Source organism: Jaculus jaculus, chromosome 5 (assembly GCF_020740685.1).
Source record: "Jaculus jaculus isolate mJacJac1 chromosome 5, mJacJac1.mat.Y.cur, whole genome shotgun sequence".
NCBI lineage: Eukaryota > Metazoa > Chordata > Mammalia > Rodentia > Dipodidae > Jaculus > Jaculus jaculus.
In genome coordinates, this window is record NC_059106.1 from 126,910,172 (window position 1) to 126,932,098 (window position 21,927).

The window sequence follows — 21,927 nt, forward strand, 5'->3', positions numbered from 1 at the left end:
TTACTTTTCTTGCTGCTGTGATCAAATACCTGACAAGAAACAGTTTAAGGAAAGAAAGGGTTTATTTCAGTTTATAGTTCTGAGGTACACTCTGTCATGGAGGGGGAAACGTGTGACAGGAGCGGTACGGTAGTTTGTCACACTCTATCCACAGTCAGTAAGCAGACAGCAAACAGGACATGGGACCAGGCTATAAAATCTCAAGGTCCATCCCCAGGGACCCACTTTTTCCAGAGAGGCTCCCCCTCCTAAAGATTCTACAACTGTCCTAAACAGTGCCACTAGATGGAGGAATCAAGTGTTCGTACACGTGAGCCTATGGGGGTTTCACATTCAAACTACAACACCCAGGGAGCTGGTGAAACATTTCTGGCAATGTCTGTGAGGGAGTTTCTGGAGTGAGTGGACTGAATTTAAAATAAAAGATTGCACTGGGCCGGGCGTGGTGGTGCACGCCTTTAATCCCAGCACTCGGGAGGCAGAGATAGGAGGATCGCCATGAGTTCAAGGCCACCCTGAGACTACAGAGTTAATTCCAGGTCAGCCTGGACCAGAGTGAGACACTACCTCGAAAAACCAAAAAAAAAAAAAAAAAAAAAAAAAAAAAAGATTGCACTGGAGAGAGGGCAGACTTCTTGCCGTGCCAGTGCAGATGGAGGGAGAAGTGTGCCCAGCATTGCTCCCGGGCACCTGCACGGAGCACTTCATTGCTGTCCGCAGGGCTCCTGGAGGTTAAGAATGAGCGAATGCCCTGCAGGCCCAACAGACTGGGCGGTGGCTCCGGGGGACAAGAGTGACCCCACAATCGGAAGCCTCTCTTCCAGAAGCTCCTGAGGGAGAGACAACCAGAGAGCTCTGCTGCATGGCAGCTCTGCCTCATAGGCCCTAAGCAGGGCAGGGCTGGAAGTCATTATTGCCAATTCACAGAACGACAACCTGGCAGTGCACAAGCTCAGTGACCTGTCCCTCAGCTGCAGATACAGCTGCCACCTCTGCACCATCCCCAGAGCCCATTAGTGCCAGCGTCGGAGGGTAGTGCCCTATCCCAGTGCCCACCCACTTCCAGCGGCTAGCCCCTCTTCCATTTTCATTCTTTGTTTAAAAAACTATTTAATTAAGCCAGGCATGGTGGCGTACACCCTTAATCCCAGCACTCAGGAGGCAGAGGTAGGAGGGCTGCTGTGAGTGTGAGGTCACCTTGAGACTACACAGTGAATTCCAAATCAGCCTAGGTTAGAGTAAGCCCTTCTCTCGAAAAAACAAAAAGAAAAAAACGTGACGGGGTGGGGGTGGGGATGTGTCCGGTGCGTGCACCAGGGCCTCCTGCGACTGCAAATCAACTCTGAACTCATGCCCCACTTTGTGCATCTTTCTTTATGTGGGTACTGGGGAGTAAAACCCATTAGACTCTGCAAGCAATTGTATTTACCCACTGAGCAATCTCTCCGTCCCCCTTTTTTATTCTTTGGGAGTTGATCCTCCAAGTAGCATATTTCCAGCCCAAGAAATCCAGCGCAGTGTCCCTTCTCCCTCACATCTCTGACTCACCGCTGCTGCCTCAGTTCCCCCAAGGCTGGGTCAGCTGGTGAGGGGCCTCCTGGAACTGCCCCAAGCCTGACTCCCACCCTGACAGCCAGCATCAGTGGTGCGGAGGAAGGCACAGGTAACTTGGCACCTAGAAGTGCTGTTGTTGAGATGCCATTCTTTCAGTTCTTGAGATGTTTTCCTTTATTTCTTTGTACATAGTTAAATAATTAGTTCAAAGAACCTGACTTAAAAAAATTATTTACTTTTTTTGACAGAGAAAGAGGGAGAGAGAGAGAGAGAATGGGCACGCCAAGGCCTCCAGCCACTGCAAACGAACTCCAGACATGTGTGTCCCTTTGTACATCTGGCTAACATGGGTCCTGGGGAATTGAAACTAGGCCCTTTGGCTTTGTAGGCAAACACCTTGACTGCTAAGCCATCCCTCCAGCACCCCCCCAACTTTTTTTAAGGATCATTTTAAATGCCTTGGTTTTATTGGTAACAGCTTGGGATGAAAATAACTCCAGATGGATTAATTAAGGCTTTCTGCTGCTTCATACAAACTCCAGACACATGTACTATTTTGCATTTGGATTCATGTGGGTACTAGGGAATTGAACCCGGGCTATCAGGCTTTGTAAGTAAGTGCCTTTAACCACTGAGCTATCATTTTTCCAGCCTCTGTCTAATAAGTCCAATGTCTAGGATACCTCAGACATTTTCTCAACCTAAAACCTGTAGATGGGCCATACTTTCTCATTTTTTTTTTTCCAAAGGCAGGGACTCACTCTAGCCCTGGCTTGAACTCACAGCAATCTTCCTACTTCAGCCTCTTGAGTGCTGGAATTAAAGATGTGTGCCACCACAGCCGTCTATACTTTCTCATCTTTTGTTTTGTTTGTTGTTGTTGAGAACTGGAGATTTTAGATAACACAACTTGGCTGCTCTGGAACTGAGATCCATTCCTTTTCAGGGTATGTTGCTGTTCGGAAAGTGACTTTCCTGAGCTGATTCTGCAAAGGTCATATTCCAGGTTGTGCTGGACAGTATAACTGGCAATTAACTAGTGATTAGACAGAGATTGCTCCAAGCACTGAAGTCTCCCAGTCTTTGGGGAGAGACTCTGTGTGGAGCTAGGGCACAGCTTCCACACAACTGGGCTGCGGTCAACTCCACCTTAGCCTTGTTTCCTGGGTGCTCAGAGCCTCCAGGTTGGTTAGAGGTGGGCTACCTCCTTGGATCTTTTCTGAGCATTTGCATAGCTCCGTGAATGTACATGGTCTCCTTGGTTTCGAGGAGCGCGATGGAGCTTACGATACACCAATACACTTTCACTGTCCGGTTGTTGCTTTTCCTTTTGTGCTTCTTGCTAAGCCTAGTGTCCGTTTTCTCAGACATTTCAGGCAGCCATGAAATTAGGCCACTTACAAATATTTTTCTTCGGACAAGTCCCTTAGGGAATACCGAGTAATCTCTATATCAGGTCAAGTAAAGACAGCTTTGCAAGTAGGGTTTCTGGGAACCTACCTATAGGTCAAATGATGACAGTTTTCCTAGGTGGTGGTTTCAGGAATGTATTCTGATCCCTTAGGTGGCTGAATTGTGGGCTTCGGGTCTTCAAAAGAGCTTTAGGAGCTGAAGAAGACAATGGACTACTTACTCTCTGTAGGGGAAGGAACAACTGACACCACAAAGACATGATGAACCTCAAGTACACTGAGTTAAAGAAGGCAAACACAGGGGCTGGGAAGATTACCCAGTGGTTACAGGCACTTGTTTGTAAAGCCTGATGGCCTAAGTTCAATTCCCCAGTAGCTATGTAAAGCCAGATGAACAAAGTGACACATATATCTGGGGTTTGTTTGCAGTGATACGAGGCCCTGATGTGCCTATTCTCTTTCCCCTCTTAAATACATAAGTAAATATTAAAAAGAAGAAGAAGCAGCTAAGAGCCCAGCATGGTGGAATACACCTTTAACCCCAGCACTTGTGAGGCAGAGGTAGGTGGATTGCCGTGAGTTTGAGGCCAGCCTGAGATTACATAGTGAATTCCAAGTTAGCCTGGGCTAGAGTGAAACCCTACCTCAAGAAACCAAAAAATATAAAAAATAAATAAAAAGCTTAGACACCATCAACCCCCGCCCCGCCAAAAAAGAGCATACTAAATGCTAAAATTCTAGAAAACACATAGCAATCTCTATTGGTAACAAAAAGATTAGCAGCTGCCTGGGCAGCAGTTTGTCCTCAGTGGAATGAGAATTCCAGGGTTAAAGACAGATGAAACTCAACAAAACTGTACACCTTCAATGGGTGCACTTTGTTGTACGTGAATTTCGTAAGCTCAGCTAAGCTATTTTAAAAGCTGGAACTAGGGCTGAAGAGATGGTTTAGCATTTAAGGCGTTTGCCTGCTAAGCCTATGGACCCATGTTGGACTCTCCAGATCCCACATAAGCCAGATGCACAAAGGTAAGACAAGTGCAAGGTCGCACATGCCCACTAGGTGGCACAAGCTTCTGGAGTTCAATCGCAGCGGCTGAGGCCCTGGTGCGCCTCTTCCTCTAAAATAAAAAAGGATAAAGCCGGGCATGGTGGCACACGCCTTTAATCCCAGCACTTGGGAGGCAGAGGTAGGATGATCGCCGAGAGTTCGAGGCCACCCTGAGACTACATAGTTAATTACAGGTCAGCCTGGACCAGAATGAGACCCTACCTCGAAAAATCAAAAAAAAAAAAAAAAAAAAAAAAAAGATAAAAAATAAAATAAAAAACTGGATCCACTCTCAAAAACAACTGCTACCTGCCACACAGTCCTGCAGTTCCAGCTCCCTGCATTCAGAGTGACCAAGATCCTGTCTCTCAGTAAGACTCGATCCTCTCCCAGGTACCTGTCCTTGCTTGTCCCTCTGTCTCCACAGGATGGCCCACCCAGCTTCCACTCTCCCTGCAAACAAGCACTCTCCCTCCACTTAGCTGACCCTTCAAGACTGGGGCCAGGCCCTGCCCTGTGCTGCCCTAGAATTCCACTCCTGTCCCTGTCGCAGCAGAATCCTCTCTGCCCATCCCCTGCCTTTGTCCTGAGCACCTGGCAGGCAAAGGAGGAAGGGCCAGTGGTTTTCTCTTAGATACAATGAAGCACTTTGCAGGGGCCCCACTCATGTATCTGGTGGCTGCAATAAACTTGGCAAAGCATGCATTCAGCAAGTGAGCCCCAGGGGCTGATAGTGTGATTGTGGCCCTGGCAGTCTCCAGGCTTGGAGGCATCTTGGCTGAAGGAGTGAAATACAGTATGCCTGGACAGGTCAGACATAAGCTGGTCACCCAGTGACCTATGTTCTGATTAGCAGATACCCTCTGGACACATTGCGGCGGCCTCCTGGTCACAGCTTGACTGGACAGGCCCAGCTGTGCCTGAGGGAGGAAGACATCTGCAGCATTTCCCATCTGCCTTTCCACTCCTGGGCAAGCCTCTGGCCCCAGGTGTGGAGAACTGGAGAGGAGCAAGGAGTTCCAGGAGGCCTCACATCCTCCAGAACCCTGTCCACCCAGGTCCTCTGCTCTGGCTCCAGAAAGCCCCATTAGGACAGCCAGGGCTGGAGAAGCCTCACCCACACAGGGGACAGATGGCCGCAGTGGGCCTTTCTCCCACAGGCCTCCACGTACAGGCCAGTCTGCCTGAGACCAGCAGACCTGCCAGGCCTGTGTACAGGTACGTGCAGCCTTCCGGATGGCCAGCAGCCAGGCAGGAGCTGGCCTATGGGCGTCTGGCCTAGCTGGCTGGCGGCCCTCTTGTTCTTGCTGGCCTTGGTGCACAGCTGGCGGACACTGTGAACTTTCCCCCACTTCTAGCTCTGGCCTCCAGATGATTCCAAGCCTCTGAAGTCTATGCACATCACATGTTGCTGGCACAGGAGCCTCCCACCCTCTTCCCTGCTCCTGGCTCAGGGCTGACGGCTGTGTACTAAAGAGCCTCTGGACCCCAAGCAAGGCCCAGTTATCAGAACAGAGTTTCAGGCTGAGACCTGTGGAGCTGGGCAGAACTGAAGCCAGGCACCGGGTCCACTGGCCCCAACTTTTATGCCAGTACTTGTTGCTTTTGTCCATGAGGCACCCTGAGGTGAGGGAAAAGGTGCTGCTGCTGATGCCATCAAATAGAGGGCCGGGCTGCTAACACTGTGTCCATGGGACAGTGCTCTAGCCTCTGACGTCCTGCTTAGGTCTGAGCCACTGTCCTCTAACCCTCCCTCCATCACTGGGCCTCTGGTGGGAGCTCACGTTGGCATTCATCTCCTGCTTTAAGAGCAGGGCAGTTTGGAGTAGAAACCACTACACCCAAATGGAAGCCTACAGACCCAATGCCCACTAGCATGATGACCCCGTGGGACAGCATGGCAGGACGATGCCATGCTCACAGAAGGAAAGGGCTTATTTTGGCTTACAGACTTGAGGGAAGCTCCATGATGGCAGAGGAAATGGCATGACCAGAGGGTGGACCTCACCTCCTGGCCAACATCAGGTAGACAACAGCCACAGGAGAGGTGCCAAACACTGGCAAGGAGAAGAAACATAAGCCCGCCCCCAACAATACACTTCCCTCCGGGTGGATCCAATTCCCAAAATGCCACCATCTGGGGACCTAGCATTCAGGACACATAAGTTTACCGGGGGCGGGGGCACCTGAATCAAACCACCACCAGACATGATATGATGACCATGGACAGACAGGGTAGCAGAGCCCTTGAGTCAAGACACTCTCAGTTGCCCCTCCTCCCTGATGGCACTTCTTTTTTCTTTCTTTCTTTTTTTTTTAATAAATTAGACTTTATCAGTACACAAGTAAGCTTACTTAAAATCAGCTCAGTTCCTTATTAAAAATAAAAGAAGCTTCCATAACCTGCTTCCACAGATGTATACAACTAGAATGGATTCCTGCGAAACCCGTCGTTCTGGTGGGGACATCAATATTCGATGGCCCAGGTACTCTGACACTTTCTCTTGACACTGAGTGACAGTCACAACCAAAAACTCCTGGATGAAGAGGAAGACTACATAAAGCAGCTTCATCAACTGTCCCTGAAGGAAGACTGGTGCCATCAAAAGAGCTGCCAGCACTTCAGCTGAGCATGATCCTTCATCCCGCTGTTCTTGGTTCAGTTTCTGTAGTCCCTGGAAACTTACTTCAGTCTTCTTGAGCTCTGGATAGCCACGTATCTGAGATTTTACAAACGTGTAAAGATGAGTCAGGAGCCTTTTTGCTTCTGGTATCATCCACACAACGGTAAAATAAGCATCTAGAAGTAAGCGTATCCAATCCATAATCTGGCTCGGGGTTGGAGGGTGTTTTCTGGAAAGAGTCACAGGAGCATTCCCACTACACTAGAAAGGAAAAACAAGTCCTGGAGAAGCAGAGGGATGCTGTGCAGGGAGGCCCTTCGGGTGAGGCAGAAGAAGGGCCTCGCTGCATGCGGAATGGAGACTCGCATTTAGCAGAGCCGCTTGCTTTGGGGTCACCGGACATGAGGTCACAGGGTGTGAGGTCACAGGGCACAAGGCAGTCTCTGGTGCCCCCGAAGGCTTTTCGTGTGACTCCTGATGACAGCTACTGCAATCGCTGTCTTCGGGATTGAAGCCTTTGTGGAGAATTTCACTTTGCTCTTCCATTTTCTCATTGTGGGCACTATAATCAAACACGGACTCCATATTGATATGAAGGTCCTGAAGACTGTCATCACCAATGCTCAAGAAAAGTTTTAGGCAGGCGGAGGTGACAGACCCCGGGGTGTCGGGGACTGCCGCGGGCAGAGCTGCAGCGAAAGCACATGTCTGGATGAGCCGCATGAAGCAGTTCTGGGGACTAAAGGACGGTTCTGCTTTACATCTTCCCCGAAGTCCTGCCACTGTGTCCCCAGTGACACTGTGAAAGGTAGGTGTCCACCTGGCCAACAGTTTATGCAGTTCTACTTAAATGTGTTTTTCCGAATCTTTCCTTATTGCTGATAAAAGTTGTTCAGATTCTGGGATGTTTGATTGTGAATTTGTCTCAATTTTTTTACTTCTTAAAACTATTGACTGCTCCTCACTGTGGGATCCAGGTCCGCACCCCCAATAGGTTTCTTAGTTCACGAAATGTGGTCTGGGATGAGTGCCTGGATCTTTACTCTGGAATTTTCTGAGGGCACCTGCTAACGATGGCATGTCACACTTGTAAGGAATCACAGTTAGAAGTCTCCTATGCAGCATGAACAAAGTTTCCCTGTAATACCAGAGCTGACCACTGGTTCCTTCTGGCAACTCTTTTGAAGTCTGTAATGTCTGTAATTATATGTTCCCTATGGAGAGGCATTCTAATGACATCAAGGAGATAAATTTCCAGTCCACACATGAAGTAAAATTTGGTTTAGCAGATTTTTCTTGTCCAAGTAAGATTGTATATTTGCCTAAGCTATGTGATTTGCACAACTGTACTTGAGCAAAATAATGTCTGTGTTTTTCAGTAATAAAAATTAAAGCTAGATGCTTAAATACCATGAAAAACTTTGAGCATATAATTGCTTCTTCATTTGGTAGGACGGTTTCAATCTTCTGCTGAGGCTCTGCAAGCAAGGCCTCTAAACCACCAACGGCACCACTGCTGAACAGTGACAATGGTTCTGTCCCTTGTATTGAGTGGATCCTATGGACCTCAGCTGACAACGTAGCTTTAAATACTTTTTCCAGGTTTACATCTTTATTGTTCCATATTCTCAAAACCATATATTCTCCAATTTGGAAGTTGCACACAGCTGGACATGTTATAATTTGGCCTTGTTGCACTGACCAGCTCCCCAAGGGTTTCTGATCGGAAACCTCAGAGAGCACGATGGTCCTGCCGCTGTCTGTCACTAGGAACTGGTCTGCTTTGTCACGCAGTTCCATGCTGAGGAGTCCTTCAGGCCCGGTTCCCAGGACTCGGGCAAACAATGTGAATTCTTCCTCCAGGGCCACAACCTTTTTCCCTGATGGCACTTCTTGTTCTTCGGGTCCAGGGCTGGTGTCAGTAAGCAAGCCTGTGGCGTCTTCCAGGCCTTCCGCTGTGCCTCCGGTCTAGTTCCAGCTCTCTGGGCAAGGGTGTTTCCAGGCTGAAGTTCCCGGGCCTCCAGCAGGGCTGGGGTACCCACATCCATCTGTCCTAGGATAAGTTCTCATAACTTTCCAGCCAGCAGGGAGAACCTTCCAGGTGGCTGAAGTTCTGGGAGGAAGGCTTCTTATCTAAAGCTTCACAAGATGGTCACACCCATGTAAGAATACTCCACAGTATTCACTAGGACACAAAAAGGGGAATCTAATTGTATTGCCACAAGTATCCCAGACACATGGCGGTGGGCTACCTGGAGGCGGTTCTTCCCTGCTTACTGTGTGACGGGCACATTGGTCCACCACTCCTATGTTTCAGTGTCTTCAATGTGACACTGGAAAAGTGACTAATCTAACTTTAAGGATTCATATGAAGATGGTGTAGGGTTTGAATGGAAACTGTCCCCTATAGCCTCAAGTATTTGTGATTAGGCCCCAAGTAACAAAATGTAAATTTTGGATATAGAATGCTAACTGAGCTTGTCAGAAAATATTTTATGTTTATATGTTTTTAATATTTTATTTATTTATTTTTTGAGACAGAGAAAGACAGATAGAAAGAGAGAACAAGCAAGGCAAACAAACTACAGATGCATGCACCACCTTGTGCAAAACATCTGGCTTATGTGGGTACTGGAGAATCAAACCTGAGTCCTTAGGCTTTGCAGGCAAGTGCCTTAACCGCCAAGTCATCTCTCCAGTTCCTTTTATGTTTTATGCTTACTTTGTGGAATATTGAGTTTATATGCATTGGCTTTTTGAGGTAGGGTTTCACTCTAGCCCAGGCTGATCTGGAGTTCACTATGTAGTCTCAGGGTAGCCTCAAACTCACAGCAATCCTTCTACCTCCACCTCCCAAGTGCTGGGATTAAAGGCATGCACCACCATGTCTGGCTAAAAAAATACTTTATTTCATTTATTTGAGAGACAGAGAGAAGCACAGAGTGAGTATGGGCATAACAGGGTCTCCTGCCACTGCAAATGAACTCCAGACACATGCACCACTTCGTGCATCTAACTTTATGTGGGTACTGGGAGGGTCAAACCTGAGTCATTCACTTTCAGGCTTGGCAAGCAGGCAAGCACTTTAACCACTGAGCCATCCATCTTTCCAGCCCAAACATTGAGTTTTTTTTTTTAATTTTTATTAACATTTTCCATGATTATAAAATATATCCCATGGTAATTCCCTCACTCCCCACCCCCACACTTTCCCATTTGAAATTCCATTCTCCATCATATTACCTCCCCATTACAATCACTGTAATTACAGATATACAATATCAACCTATTAAGTATCCTCCTCCCTTCCTTTCTCTTCCCTTTATGTCTCCTTTTTAACTTACTGGCCTCTGCTACTAAGTATTTTCATTCTCACGCAGAAGCCCAGTCATCTGTAGCTAGGATCCACATATGAGGGAGAACATGTGGCGCTTGGCTTTCTGGGTCTGGGCCAAACATTGAGTTTTAAATGCTAATGATCAATGCTAGTCTGTGGGGAAATACAGGTCCTACCTGGGATTGCTGTGCTGGGTTTATGCATTGAAATGTTGTTGGGACACAGATTCATGCTGACAGGAAGGGGGACCTCAAGGTTTCCAGACGTGCAAGGCTAGGACCACACTAGGAGGCATGCAGTGATGGGGTGAAGACAAGGAGAGATCCCACAGGCAAAATCAGCATGTGGCTGTGACCAGTGGGTGACTGGACACAGCAGCAGAGGCAAAGGCTGAGGTTCATTTGTCCAATGTTGTCTGGTCTGCCTTTTTAGAGGTTTTTGATTTGGGAGCTGAAAAGATTTCTCAATGGTTAGTGATGCTTGCTAGTGGCTGCCTTCTCCCCCCACCCAAATATATATATATATATTGAGTGTGATCCTTCTGCCCCCTGAGTTCTGGTATTAAATGCATGCACCACCACACCTGGCTAGAATAGTTTTTAAAAAAGAAAAGGGAGGAGTTGGAGATATGTTTCGGCAGTTAAAATGCTTGCCTGTAAGGCCTAAGAACCCAGGTTTGATTCCCTAGTACCCACATAAAGCCAGATGCATAAGGTGGCACATGTGTCTGGAGTTTGTTTGCAATGGCTAGAGGCCCTGGCGTGTCCATTCCCTCTTCTCTCTCTCTCAAGTAAATAATAAATAAATAAAATATTTTTTTTTAAAAGGAAAGAAATGGCTTTTGTTTCCTTCCCAAAAATCTTGAGTTGAACTGTCAGGTGAGGCATTGCACGGAAGGGGTCCTTCTCTGGTTAGGGGACGTGGCAGCTGAAGAGGAGTGTGGAGCATGCCAGTGTAAGAAGGGCTCCTGTCGAGGAGGACAGGTCAGCTGGAGGATGTGAGCTGCATAGAGGAGAGTGGAACCTCGGTGTCAGAGTCTAAGAAGTAAGATAGAAAGCTGGAGAGATGGCTCAGTGGTTAAGTGCTTGCCTCTAGAGCCTAATGACCCAGGTTCAAATCCCCAGTACCCATGTAAGCCAGATGTACAAAGTGGCACATGCTTCTGGAATTTGTTTGCAGTGGCTAGAAGCCCTTGTACACCTATATTCTCTCTTTCTCTCTCCCCACCCCTCTCTCCTTGTAAAGAATTAAATAATTTTTTTTTAAAGACAGGAAAGTCTGGCATGATGTTAAGATCCAACAGGGTGAAGTAGGCATCCCTTATATGAGCTGCCCATGGCTGTAGAGCTGGAGGGGTGCAAGCAGTGAGAAAGGGGAGACCATGAGGGGACTGCTATGAGTTGCTGGAGTCTGAACATGGTGACATTTTCTGGGGAGTAGCACTCTACACTATGCCCAATCTGAGAAGGGCAGTCTTGTAGGGCCAGGCGTGCACACTGGTATAGAAGATTAGCCATAGGCAGGAGACACAGGTCCAATAAATAAACTCACTAAGAATCATGTAAATGTTCTCTCTTTATCAAATAAATAAATAATATTAAAAATCATTTATAAGGCTGGAGAGATGGTTCCATGGTTAAGGCATTTGCCTACAAAGACTAAGGACCTGGATTCTATTCCCCAGTACCACATAAAGCCAGATACACACAGTGGTGCATGCATCTATAGTTTGTTTACAGTGGCTAGCGGTCCTGGCACAACTATTCTGTGTGTGTGTCTCTTTCTCTCTCCCTTAAACAAATAGATACATAATATTTTAAAAATATTCTATTTTAATTTATTTATTTGACTGAGACAGAGGGAGAGAGAAAGAATGGGCATGCCAGGGCCTCCAGCCACTGCAAATGAACTCCAGACACATGCGTCCCCTTGTGCATCTGGCTAACATGGGTCCTGGGGAATTGAACCAGGGTCCTTTGGCTTTGCAGGCAAACGTCTTAACTGTTAAGCCATCCCTCCAGCCCCATAATATTTTCAAAAAGGCTTGGCTATAGAGATGGCTTTGTTGTTAAGGTGCTTGCCTGCAAAGCCAAAGGACCCAGGTTCAATTCCCCAGGACCATATGCACAAGGTAGCATATGCATCTGGAGTTCAGCTGAAGGGACTAGAGGCCCTGACACACCCATTCTCTCTTTCTCTATCTGTATCTTTCAAATAAATAAAATTAAAAAATTTTAAAAATAATAATGTAATTTTTTTTCCTGTCAGAGGGAGTTACAAATGTGGAAAGAAGACTAGAAGGAACCTTGCATTTCTGACTGAAAGGCAGCATTTCCAGACTTTTTTTTTAAAATTAGAGTCTCTCTGTAGGCCAGACTGACTATATAGTATTAGGGTAGCCTTGAACTCACTGTGATCCTCCCATCTCTGCCTCCCAAGTGCTGGGATTAAGGGTTTGCACCACCACTCCTGGCCAGTCAGTCTTCCCTTTTGATAGATGCACGAGTAAGTGAAGACATGAGTGTTCAACTGTGCTGCTGTGTATGTGCACATGTGTGACCTGGTACGGCTGCAGCATATGTGCACATGTGTGCACTTGAGCTGCCTGATGTGGGCATTGCATCTCCTTGTGGGGCTCATGTTCAGAAAGTGGGGTTGTAGCATGATCTGAGAGTCAACATTTTCTTACTTCCATTCATGGCACATGTGACCTTCTGTCTTTCTCAATGCCTCTTCTTCTCGTGGTCTCTTTTTAAAAAATATTTAACTTGATTTATTTATTTGAGAAAGAGAAAGAGGGAAGGAGAAGACAAGGAGAATAGGTGCACCAGGGCCTGTAGCCATTGCAAACGAACTCCAGACACATGCACCACCTTGTGCAGCTGGTTTTATGTGGGTACTGGGGAATCGAAACTGGGTTGTTAAGACTTTGCAGGAAAGTGCCTTAACCACTGAGCTAATCTCTCCAGCCTGAGTTAAGTTTTTAATTTAAACTTTTAAAATTATTTATTTATTTATTTGAGAGAGAGGTAGACAGAGACAGAGACAGAGACAGAGAGAAATGGGTGGCCCAGAGCCTCCAGCCACTGCAAAACAAATTCCAGATGCATGTGCCACCTCCTGAGGAAACAAACCTGGGTCCTTTGGCTTTGCAGGCAAGCACCTTAACTGCTAAGCCATCCCTCCAGTCCGTTGAGAGTCAAGTTTTTGACATGCTGACATCCAAAGGACACTCATGGAACATGCTGCACAGGTTCAAGTACACAGTTTGTCATTGCAGTGAAAGTGACATTGAGGTGCCTGAAAATTGACGTAAGCAACCATTAAAGCTAGTGAGGGCCTCATAGCATAGAGCTTCGCTGTGTGACCTCGATAATCAGGGACTTTAATGCTGGCTAAACTAATGGGGCTCAGAGTCAGAGAAGTACACAATATTAAAGGTCAGAGCAGATGAGGCTACACCAGTGTACTTGTGGCCGGCAATGATCAAGGTTAGATCCCTGACCTCCAAGGACTCTGAGAGACAGGTCCTGCTCTTTTGATGGCTGTCTTCCTGAGAATGGTTCTTAGGTTGGCTTGGTCTGGCTGACTTGCCAGTCAGTGGCTGGCTGGTGACTTTGGGAAGGGGCCACGTGGGGCAGTAGCCTGGGCTATCTCAGGAGTTCCTGTAAGAAGGAATACTTCTGTGCTATACCTGCCCCATGGGCCCCTTTCTGGAGCTAAGAGGAATTTTCTCTCAGCTGAGGTAGGCCAACCTGGAGGCAAAGGGATGCTTTCCAAGGGACAGGAGGGAGCCGGCCTCCCTCGGTCCTTACTGTGCCCTGGCTGTTGCTCTGGGTCCTGGTACGCAGCTCATTCAGCCTCCATGTCAGTCAAGGCTCTTGGTGCAGGAGACAGAAAATTGTGTGGCTCAGAGAGGTGGGAAAGTAGCTCTAAAATCCATATGAATTCTGGGGACAGATAGAATGTGGCTGGGAACTGACCAGGCTGCAGCCTATACCCAGCTCAAGGCTGCAGGGCACCGCACCTTTCCTGTAGTCAAGGCAGGGCAGAAGCAAGGTGCCAGCATTCATCTGCTCAGCATGTCCCCATCCCTACTACCTCTGCAAGGGACAGGGGTCTGGTCCTGAGGCCCGAGTCATGGGATATAGCCTGCGACCTTGTAAGAGTCCACAACACGGGTTTCCTGGAGCCAGGAAGGGGGTGTGAAGGTAGCCATAAACGGCACAAGTCCCTTCCCTGCCTTAGGATTCTCTGAGAGCAGAGGAGCTGCTCAATGGAAGCACCTGGAAGGGCGGCTGCATGGGAAGCCGCTAGGTGGCTGTTGTCTGGGAGACGTCATGGAGGTCACTGTGACGCTAGCCAGGCTGCTTCAGAGTGGACATGCTGGTGTGTTGGGACAGGCTGGGGACTCAGGGTGGACAGCTAGGAGCAAGTGACAAGCGTTGCCCCTTTGTGAGTGTCTCCTACAAGAGCACCACCCTCAGCGCTGGCCTGACACTTCCCAGGACACCTGTACAACCATCTCTGAGAAGGAAGGGGGCACCCAGGTCCCAAGCCTGGAGACTCGACATTTCTCACTGGGAGTCAGATGTTTCTGGAACTAGACCTGAAGAAAGGCAATCATTCCAGACCACCTTTGGTCACAGAGAATATTTCTGGCTATAGCTGGGCCATGGATTAGATGCAGGAGGCTGGGAGAAGGGGAGGTGACAAAAACAGAAGCATGATAAAATAAGGGTGGGGAGACACCGGAAAGGGCTCTCTGGGGGCGGGCAAGGTGCTGGGGTTGATCTAATTTGGTCACTGGTGGGAAGCAGAATGGGAGGGAGTCAGGAAGTTTTACAGAGTAACCATTGTATTGGAGGGGAAGGCAGTTTGATAGTCAATCCTGCTGACCTTTGACCACCCTGGCGACATCCTCATCCTTCAGTCCTGTCACAAATGTCTCCTTACCCAGACAAGGGTCTACTATGCAGCCTGAGAGCCAAGGGACCACCTGGGCAAGAGCCTCTGGCTTCCAAAAAGACCCAATAGCAGACACACAGCATCTGTGTGCTTGCCAAGGCCTTTGCTCAGGAGGTCAAGCTGTGTACCCAGCAGTCACATGAGGAGGCTCACCTCCCACCTCAGCAGCTGGCAGCTGAAGGAGGACCAGGGAAAGGGGGCGAGGGGTAATAAGGCTCGGCAGCTCTGGTGTCCTCCAGCGTGATGCCTCAAATGCTCAGACATTCCAGGGTGAGTAAGCTCTGCCAGACACCTAGGAATCTGTGAACAAGTGGGGTGGACTGTAGATGGCACAGACCGTGTTTGTGCATGTGGGTGTGCGCGCACACACATGTGCTAGTTTTTCTTCTTTTTCTTTTTTTTTTTTGGTTTTTCAAGGTAGGGTCTTGCTCTAGCTCAGGCTGACCTGGAATTCACTATGTAGTCTCAGAGTGGCCACGAACTCATGGTGATCTTCCTACCTCTTGTAAGCATGACTCCCTCCTTTCCCAGCAATCATTAGGGGCTGCTAGCTACTCTGACATCAGCCACTTTAATCCACCCAGAAACTTTGGTCATTGATGCATGTCATTTCATTTGAGACAGGGTATCACTATGTCCTTGAATTTTGTTGTGTCCTTGAACTCTCCATGTAGCCCAAGGCTAGTCTGGAACTCTCCATCCGCCTTGCTTCCAAATCCAGCAACTGAGTCTCCTTTACACATACTGAAGGACAGCCCGTGCCAACCTACCAGCGTGAAGTAAGATGCACACACTCACATTCGGAAAGAGTCTGGTTTTGATGAAACTATTTCTTTTTATTTCATCTTATTCATTTATTTGAGAGAGAAAGAGGCAGATAAAGACAGAATGTGTGTATCAGGGCCTCTAGCCACTGAAAATAAACTCCAGACGCTTGCGCCACCTTGTGCATCTGCCTTATGTGGGTACTGGGGAATAGAACCTGGGTCCTTAGGCTTTGTAGGCAAGTGCCTTAACCACTAAGCAACCTTTCCAGTCCAAGGATATGGTTTTGAAACACTGGACAACTGAGGCGCCATCAGCTAGAAGCCAAATACCTTCCCCTGAAAAAATTGTACAAGTGACTCTCCTTTAGTGCAAGAGGTGAGAAAGGGGTGAAGGACAGGAGTATGCCATCCTCCAACATGAGAGAACATGGCTAGGATGAGGGGAAGGACAGCTATCCATCACTGAATAATGAGCCATCCCCAACACCCCCCCACACACACATACACTCCTATGTACTCTGCAGCTTTATTATTTTTTTTTTTTAAATTGTGCTGCAGGAAATCTGTGGCTCTCAGGCTGGGCTTGGGCCTGTTCTGAGCTATTTACTCCTCAGGTACTCTTGTGAATCCTTCATAGGCCCAGGAGTCTCTGAGGGCAAGCCCCACCTCCTGGCTCCCTGCTACATGCTATTCTTTTGCTCTGGAACACTTCCATGAACAAATGTTGAACACACAAGAATAACTACCACATAGTCGGGCGTGGTGGCGCACGCCTTTAATCCTAGCACTCAATTTTACGGGCTGGAGAGATTGCTTAGTGGTTAAAGCGCTTGCCTGCAAAGCCAAAGGACCCAGGTTCAATTCCCCAGGACCCACATAAGCCAGATGCAAAAGGTAGCACATGCATCTGGAGTTGTTTGCAGTAGCTGGAGGCCCTGGCATGCCCATTCTCTCTCTCTCTCTCCAAATAAATAAAACTTAAAAATAAAAAATAAAATTATAAACCAGGTGTGGTGGCACACACCTTTAATCCCAGCACCGGGAGGCAGAGGTAGGAGGATTGCCATGAGTTTGAGGCCAGCCTGAGATTGCATAGTCAATTCCAGGTCAGCCTGGGCCATAATGAGACCCTACCTCAACCCCCCCAAATTATATACATATATTATTTTATTATATATTTATATTATATATAATTATATAAAATAATATATAATATATAAATAAATTCTATATATACATATATATATATACATACACACACACACACACACACACACACACACACACACACACACACACATATATATATAAATAAATTTTAAAGTGACTGGTGTCTGGTTATTGTTGTGGTTGGTTTCTGGTAAGCACCCTTCCATGTGTGACCTTGCCCACTAACTTGAGTCTAGAGTCCTCAGGAAGGGAGCGTTTGTATATTCCCACCTTATGTCAATGTGCAGTTAACCTATAGAAGATAGATTTGGGTGGACTTCTGGGTAATATGGCAGCATAGTAGCCATGCCAAAGCAGCCGAGGGAGGGCAAAAAGCAGAAAAACAGCAAAAAACACTCTTCTGCCAAAAAATGAAGGTGCATAAGTTATCAACCACAGCAGAGGAGAGACTCAGATCTTCTAGAAAGGGGGAAACCAGCCAGAATCCCATTGAGGCACTGGTGGCCCCAGACCTCACACGTGCCCGCCCGGCCAGCATGGAGCTACAGGAGCAGAAACCAGGTAGAGTGAAATTCCACTCACATCAGCCTCCCGACAACGTCGAGAAACCCGAAGGAGAAGACAGCAGGGACCAGCTGAACAGCTGCTGAAGAACACAGATGGGACCCGCTGAGCAGCTCCAATACACTCCCCCACCCTGCCTCTGCCACAGGGCATCCAGCATACCCAATCAGAACACTAGGGGCTGGAGAGATGCCTTAGTGGTTAAGGCATTTGCCTGAAAAGCCAAAGGACCTAGGTTCAACTCCTCAGGACCCATGTAAGCCAGATGCACACGATGGTGCATGTGTCTGGAGTTCGTTTTCAGTGACTAGATGCCCTGGATGCCCATTCTCTCTCTCTCTCTCTCTTTCTCCTCCTCCTCTCTTCCTCTGTCTGACTCTGTCTCAGATAAATAAATAAAAATAAAAATATTTTTAAAAAGGACACTAGATCCACATCCCAACAGACAGGGATCAAGGTGAGCCCTCAGCATTTGTGAGATTGGAAGCCATTCCAAAAGGTAATAAAAGGCCTACTTATCCAAAAGCAGGTACCCAGGCCTGCACTGGAAGTGCTAATCTCTCTTTCCGTGTCAGGGAAGTTATGTGCTACGTATTCTTTGTTGCCTTTACCATTCTCAAATAGGCTGTATTTTGGTGTTGACTACTGTTGCCTTAGATGCTCTCTGATTTTTAGGGCCTTTGTCTTTTTCTCTGTCATTATCAGGGGCAGGGCCTGACTCAGCACCAGGCTGGCTTGGAATCCATTTCAGACCAGAAATCTCAACCTCCCAGTTGACAGTATTGAGGGTGTGGGGCAACACACACCCTTAGGGACCTTGGCTTTATTAGATTATCTGTTTGTTTTAATCCTTACTCTTGCATAAATACTCCCTGCTGGTTTGGATTGAATGTGTACGCTGCTCAGTTGAATTTTAGAATTTGCTAGTAAATTGCTCTACCCAGTCAATTAGAACACTTGACTAGTAGACAAACTCAACCCCTAGGGTCACTTCTGCTGTTTTTCTTGGAGTATAAGAGCTTCACCTGGCATCTTAAACTCCTGCCCTGAAGATATATAAAGTTGGATTTACACAGCTAAGAACGCTGCAGGTAATTAGAAAACCCAAGGATAAAATTAACTCAAGATGCAAAAATCTCTACATTATAATACAAGAAACACAAAAAAATCAAGAGAATACAATCCCACAAAAAATGATAAATACACCAGAAATGACCTCCTCTGAGGCTGTTTTAGATGAACTATGGACAAAGATTAAAAAAATATAGTGAGAGGGAATTACCATGGGATATTTTTTTATAATCATGGAAAATGTTAATAAAAATTAAAAAATATATACACATATATACATATATATGTGTGTGTGTGTGTATATATATATATACTCTATATATATATATATATATATATATATATATATATATATATATATATATATAGTGCTTGAAGAAATCAAAGGCATCAAAGAAAACAAATTCCTGAAGGAATCCCAAGAGAACGCAGGAAACTTGTGTTTTAATGAAATAATGAGGTCAATACAAGACATGAGATGAGTACGGAAATAAAAATAATGAAAAAAGGGCTGGAGAGATGGCTTAGCCATTAAGCACTTTCCTGTGAAGCCTAAGGATCCTTATTCGAGGCTCAATTCCCCAGGACCCACATTAGCCAGATGCACAAGAGGGCGTACCCATCTGGAGTTCATTTGCAGTAGCTGGAGGCCCTGGTGTACCCACTGTTTCCCTCTCTCTCTCTCTCTCTCTCTCTCTCTCTCTCTGTCTCTTTCTCTTTCTCTGTCTGTTGCTCTCAAATAAATAAATAAAAATTAAAAAAAATACTTTTAAAATAATGAAAAAATACTAATCAGTAACACTAGAATTGCAAAACAGAGTTAAGTGAAATAGAAAATTGTGTAGAAAGTCACACCAGTAGGATGGATCAAGGAGAGGACAGAATATCTAAACTAGAAGACCAAGTGGCAGATCTAAAACAGTCCAACAAAGAGAAAGACAAATCAATAGGAAGGCATGAATGGGAATTTCAACACATTCAGGACACTATGAAGAGATCAAACATAAGAATTCAGGACACAGTAGAAGAAGAATTTCACTCCAAAGGCATGACAGGTATTTTCAACAAAATATAAAATAAAACTTCCCCCAAACTGGGAAAGTGGTGCCAATACAGATACAGGAAGTCTATAGAAAAAGCCAAACAGACAACATCAGGAAAGAACCTCTCACCACCATATTATAATTAAACTACAAAATCCACAAACCAAAGAAAATATATTGAAAGTAGTCAGAAAGAAAAATCAAGTGACATACAAAGGCAAGCCCATCAAGATAACAGCACATTACTCAACACAAACTTTATTGTTTTGTTTTGATTTTTTTTAATTTTTAAAATATTATTTATTTTTATTTATTTGACAGAGGGAAGAAGGGAGAGAGAGAATGGGCATTCCAGGACCTCCAGCTCCTGCAAATGAGTTCCAAACACACGCACCACCTTGTGTACCTGGCTTACATGGGTACTGGGGAATCGAACCTGAGGTCTTTAGCTTTGCAAGCAAGCGCCTTAACAGCTAAGCCATCCCTCCAGCTTTCAACACAAACTTTAAAAGCCAGAAGGGCTTGGAATGATGTATTCTAAGTTCTGGAAGGTACAACTGTCAGCCAAGTTAGCTTTATCCTGCAAAGCTACCCATCCATTAAGCAGATGGAGAAATAAGGACATTCCACAATAAAAACAGGATAAAGGAATATATGAAAATGAAACCAGCTTTATAGAAAATACTTGAAAGGATCCTCCATGCAGAAAAGAAAGAAAAGCACAAACGTAAGCAAACAGGAAAAAATAGACCATACTCAAATACTAGTTTATACAAGAGAATAAAGAAAAAACTGGAAGAATTACAAAACAAGAATGGCAAGAATAAACACATACCTTTCAATTATAACTTACTATCAATGGCCTCGATGCCCCAACCAAAAGACACAGGTTTGCAGGCTGGACTTAAAAACCAGGATCCTTCTATTTGTTGCCACCAAGAAACTCACCTTTCCATAAGAGATGGACATTGTTGCAGTCAGGTTTGCATTGCTGGTAGAAATCAACCTAACAAGAGCAGCTTGTGGGAAAAGAGGTTTATTTTGGCTTACAGGCTTGACGTGAAGGTCCATGGTGGCAGGGGAAAATGAGGGCATGAGCAGATGGTGGACATCATCCTCTGGCCAACATAAGGTGGACCATAGCAACAGGAGAGTTTGCCAAACACTGGCAAGGGGAAACTGGCTATAACACCCATAAGCCCCTACCCAACAATACACTCCCTCCAGGAGACATTAATTCCCAAATCTCCATCAGCTGGGCATTCAGAACACATAAGTTTATGAGGGACACCTGAATCAAACCACCACATTCCACTTCTGGCCCCCATAAACTGATAACCATCCATGCTTTAAAAGTCCCTATATTTTTTATCAATCCCAGTGATATTCATATATCTTCATAATCCAAGATCTTTTAACTGAGCCATAATACCAAAAAGTCCCCCCAAAACCCATACTGGCACAGAATAAGCATTCATACTGCAAAAGATGGCTCAGGGTCAATTGCAAAAGAGGTGGCAAAAAGAATGTAAGAATGTAATTGAAAAGTCATCCCAGCAAAAAATAAACAGAGAAACATCTGGATTAAATGAGGTCATAGAACAAATGGACCTAACAGATATATATAGGATATTTCATCCAAATGCTGCAGAATTAAGAAATTGGAGCTGGGCATAGTGGTACACACCTTTGATCCAGCACTTGGGTGGTAGAAGTAGGAGGATCGCCATGAGTTCAAGGCCACCTTGAGACTACATAGTGAATTCCAGGTCAGCCTGAGCTAAAGTGAAATCCCACCTTGAAAACTAAACTAAATAAATTAAAAGATCACAAGTAAAAAACTTAATGCTTTACCTTATGATCTTGGAAAAAAAACAAGGCAAACAAAAATTAGCAGAAGGGAAGAAAAAATAAAGATTAGAGCAGAATTTAATGAAATAGACCCACCAATAAAACAAAAGAAAAATCAATGAAACAAAGAGTTGGTTCTTTGAAAGGATAAATAAGATTGACAAACCTTAGCAAATCTGACCAAAAGAAAGAAGAGACACAAATTAAAATTAGAGATGAAAAAGACACTACTAAACAAATACCAAAGAAATTCAGAAAATGATCAGGATATGCTTTAAGAACATATACTATTTCCCACAAGGAATAGATGGTAAGACCCTACTGCTGAAGACTCCACATACTTGGGCTGCAAGGTCACTGAGAAACCCTGCTGGAGCTGAGCTGAAAACCTCCTCCATGTAGACCAGCTGACAGAAAGCTAGAAAAAGCCATGCTGAATGCAGTTCAATGGGAGAGAGAGAAATCATCAGTGAAGATACCCAACAGTGGACACTGAAAGCCTTATATTTGGCCAG

General features: G+C 45.8%; 1 pseudogene; it reads right to left on the reverse strand.

Moving 5' to 3' along the window:
- Positions 1–704: 704 nt before the first annotated feature.
- On the reverse strand, positions 705–20,632 carry LOC101604581 (annotated as a pseudogene).
- Positions 20,633–21,927: the final 1,295 nt, after the last annotated feature.